At 31.4% G+C, this 4,644-nt stretch overlaps 1 protein-coding gene across 3 annotated transcripts in view; it reads left to right on the top strand.

Moving 5' to 3' along the window:
- LOC116852289 (thioredoxin domain-containing protein 17-like) overlaps positions 1–641 on the top strand; it is a 9,225-nt gene extending 8,584 nt beyond the window's left edge. For all 3 annotated transcript variants that reach the window (XM_032832487.1, XM_032832486.1, XM_032832484.1), the window contains one exon: positions 453–641. The gene's annotated coding sequence lies outside the window, so the exon portion shown is untranslated. The remainder of the gene's footprint in view (positions 1–452) is intronic.
- Positions 642–4,644: the final 4,003 nt, after the last annotated feature.

The following is a 4,644-nucleotide window of genomic DNA, read 5'->3' as shown; positions in this document are numbered from 1 at the left end:
TGTAAAACGTCTTTTTTGTGACATCTTAATGACGTTTCTGTATAACGTCTTAAAAACGTATTATTGACGTTTATAGACGTCATAAAACGTCGTTAAGTTGTCTAAAATGTCGTCATCGATCTGTGACTTTAGACTATCATTTTGACGATATTCTCAAGATATTTTTGATCATTATTTGGTTATTATTGATCCTGAACTTACTTAGATTTGGGTGCCGTTTTGACGTAAGTCTGCTACCTAGGAGAGGTCTCAGGCTCGAATCTCAGCAATGCCTATACAGCACAGAAGCTTGCAGCAACATTGCTACAACGTTGCAAGATTGCATATTGCAGTGCAATGTTGCAGAGACTTAAATATTTTAACAAAAAATTTTTATATTCCTATATACTTTACTCAATTCATCATAATAATTTACTATTTGTTTTACTAACCACTTTCATTTTCTGTTGCAGCTTGTACATGGAATTCTAATTGCGAGGAATTATGACGAACACATTTTGATGCGAAATCAGGATCTGTAATAACAATTACTTTATATATATATATATATATATATCTGTATACTTCTTTGAATATAAATTACATTATACTGTATTCAGCGAAAATAATTGATTTAATTAAATATTTAATTATTAAACTTACCATTTTCTATTCTTCTGTGAACATCTTTAGTTTCCGTTATGTTATATACGACACCATCAATTATGTATTGTTCTTCTATAAATGACATGTTCTCTCTACAAAAATAATTTTGTTATATTAAAAGTCCACTCATAAAAAATATTATACGGAACATATCTCACACACCACACACACATTTAGGTTAGATATTAAGTTATAAAAAATTTATACATATAAATAGTGTTTAACTACTTAATACATTAATTTTTTAATTACTTGTAAAAAATAATAATTTTTTAATCAAGACACAACAATTAGTAATGCATAAAATTTATCTTATTTTTAATCCTTATGGATATTCGCAGGTTACATATGCAGACGTAAGATGACGATCAACCAATCAAGGAGCTGATCGTCATCTTGCGTCTGCGTTTACGGTCTGCGTCTTGCGTTCTGCAAGCTATATAAGCCGGGCTTAAAGTGTGCGGAATGAGCGATAGAAAACTACGCTCATGAAAACGACGAGCGCTTCCTGTGAGCAGCTTAGGGAGTATTTACATCCAGTAGATAAATTTAGAGTGCTCACTGAATGCTCAATAATTCTTGTACTATTTGATGCATTCATTAAGTGAGCGGAGTGAGCGGTGAAAACTACGCTCACGAAAATGGCGACCGCTCACTGTGAGCAGCTTAAGGAGCGGTTGCATCCAGTAGATAAATCTAGGGTATTCACTGAGCGCTTACGTTACTGGATGCACCCATTCAGTTTTCTTTCGCGCGCGAATGTTCTCAGATTTCACTCAGGGGTACGGAAGTGATACGTACGCTTTTCTATCGCGTGCGTACATTCTCAGGTTTGACTGAAATGATACGTACGCTTTTGTATCGCGCGCGTATTTACTCAGAATGTACTCAGTCGATCGCAGTACATATGAGAATATTCTGAGATGATCGCAATATACGCATTACGATCTACTCAGAACGTCCCCGTGCTGTTAGGGCTTGGCTTCTTTTTTTACTTTTTTTTTGTGAAAAAGTAATTTTGGATTTATATCACATCTTTTTTACAAAATAATATTAAACATTGAAAACGAGTTTCTTTGTTAATAACTATATACGTTGAACTTGGACATTATAAATTTATTTATAACGATTCTTTTTTGTAAAGTTTATATATATATATATATATATATATATATATATGATGTAGCATTACTGTTTGTAAATGTTTCACAGATAGCATGATGAATTCTTTAAGTGTTTCTAGAGTTTTCTCCTTTCTGACCTCAATCTGAGCACAAATTGCTATGAAAATATAATACAAATGATATCATGTGCTGTATAGGTACTGAAAATAAAGGAAAATGAAAAAAATATAAACAAAAGGAGAATTCGTAAGTTTTTTAGGAATACTTTTTAAATAAAAGTTAGGGTTTGGAGGAAACATAAGGTACCCATATAACATATGATATTATTTGTACATGCTATTTTCATATAAATCTGTGCTCAGATTGACATCAGAAAGGAGTAAACTTTAGGAAGACTTAAAGAATTCATCGTGCTATCTGAGAAACATCAACAAACAATAATGCTACATTAATATTATAATTTTTCACTTAACAGTATGAGTGTTACATATAACACATGTATGTAATAGTTATTAAGATCAAAGTTATAATTTCCTACTTAAGAATGTAACTGTTACATAAAACGCATTATATTGTATTTACATTATTGAATGGGAAATTATAACATTGATGTTATGTTACTGTTAGTTGGTGTTTACTGGGTTTGTACATCTTTATCTGTGCATAAATATTATTATTGAATTCATAAATAAAGTATACATCTATGTTCACTCTTTGATAACATTACCTTAACACTTTTCTATATAATAATATAAGAGAAACTGAGTAATGATAGGAAATTATAACATTAATGTTATGTTACTGATAGTTTGTATTTACCGGAAGAATATTCAATAAACACCAACTTTAAAGGTAATGATACATCAATTCATACATACACACACACACACACATACACATTATGTAGTATTACTGTGCTTGTAAATGTTTCCCAGATAGTTCATAGTTTTTTTTTATCGTCTTATCATTTATCTTCATTTTTTCAGTCTTCTCTTCATTTCTTCTCACACATTCTTTCCTTTCTCTCCTTTTCTTTTCTTCTCTTCTTTCCCTTCCTCTTTTATCTCCTTATTACTTAATTTAGCTATAAAAAGTAGAAACGATACTAAGTATTCAAGTAACGGTAACAACGTATTTTTTTGAATAACGAGTAATAATAATGAATTACTTTTAAAAAGTAACCTTTTCTATTTTACTATCTTGCATATCTCTATTTTCTATCTTCTTGCTATGTTTCTATTTTTTGTTCCTTATCTGTCTGTGTAATTTCTTCTTTCCTTATAGTTTCTCTTTTTCTTCTCACTTTCTGTAATTTCTTTCTTTCATGCTTTCTTCTTACCCTGTTTAAAAATAATAAAAATACTAACAACATAAAGAATATCCTTGTTCTATATCATCCCAGCAAACATAATGTTACATGTAACGTTACATGTTAGTTGCAATTTCCTACTCAGCAATATAACTGTTATATAACATGCATGTTATATAACAATTATATTGCTGAGTAGTAAATTGTAACTAACATGTACATTACATGTAACATTGTATTTGCTGGGATTATAAGCTATCCTATATTATATAAAGCAATACTTATTTATTACTTATTGTTATGGTAGACAAAAAAATTAATTTATTTACTTATTTATTATCTGTATTTTATTTATTTATTTTCTTTATTTATTTATTTATTATTTATTTATTTATTATCTCGCTCTCTTAAGGTTTTTTTTACCGTCTTACTATTTATCTTCATTTTTTCTGTCTCCTCTTCATTTCTTCTCGCATATTCTTTCTTTTCTCTTTTTCTTTTCTTCTCCTTTTCTTTTCCTTCTCCTTTTATCTCCTTATTATTTAATTTAGCTATAAAAAGTAAAGACGACACAAAGTATTCAAATTTTACATCATTATATGTTTTTATAAATTCTATATAATAATACTTATCTGATATTATCCTTGTTAACTCCAACATAGTTTTTCTTCAAAATTATCACGGCAAACACACTTTGAAACTTTTAAGACTATTATACATTAAAAATATAACCTTGTTATAATTCCATTCTCATACACGCGAACTGTTGTTGTTGTTGTTACTATGGTCGTGAAACTAGTTCATTGACCATCCAAGTAAAACATAAATCACAAACAGCAATATAAAATTCCAATCTTGCAACAATAATTAGTAATTATTGTGCAACGTAATTAGTTCCATCCAAATTATATCCTTTTATTAATCCTCTGAAAGAAAAGAGATAACTCCTTGAAAGCACCTTCGTTGCTACTAAACACTATGGCTGCGTTCCGAAATTCACTGCCAGTAGTGAAAACCGGGTGTATATCAGTTGGACACCGGGCAATTGGACACAGTCCAATCACAAGTCGCTGTTCCAAGGGACCCTACAAATGTCTCTAATCACACGGTGCTGTGATTGGCTGTGTCCAATGCACTGTGTCCAAATGCACCGCTCCCATGAAAACCTATAGTTTATGTCACGTATACTATAGATGTTCAGTACTGGCAGTGAATTTCGGAACGCAGCCTATATCATCGAGAATGATAGGTTTAATTCTCCAGACGTTGCGTAGACCAATCCTCAGTAAGTCCTCCCGCTGATTACGCGAGCAATTTAAAATTACATGTTCAGAAATCTCTGGCAGACCACAATCACAAAGCGGTAGGTCACAGATATTTTTATCATATAAATGGTGCGCTACTTGTGTATGATGAATCCGCAAACGTGATACTATAATTATAATTTCTCTATTCAGATGAGCATGTTGTAAAGTAAATATAGTATAGGGATTCTAACCCAGGTCATCCGAGGGGGTGAGGGGCGGGAGTACCGCGGGCGGGGGTATGACGTCACGTAGGGGGGGG

This window comes from Odontomachus brunneus, unplaced genomic scaffold (assembly GCF_010583005.1).
Source record: "Odontomachus brunneus isolate Ranch 3 - 2012 unplaced genomic scaffold, Obru_v1 Obru_scaffold_211, whole genome shotgun sequence".
In the NCBI taxonomy this organism is placed as follows: domain Eukaryota; kingdom Metazoa; phylum Arthropoda; class Insecta; order Hymenoptera; family Formicidae; genus Odontomachus; species Odontomachus brunneus.
Note: the sequence above shows the minus strand (reverse complement) of the source record. Positions and strands in the feature narration are given on the sequence as shown.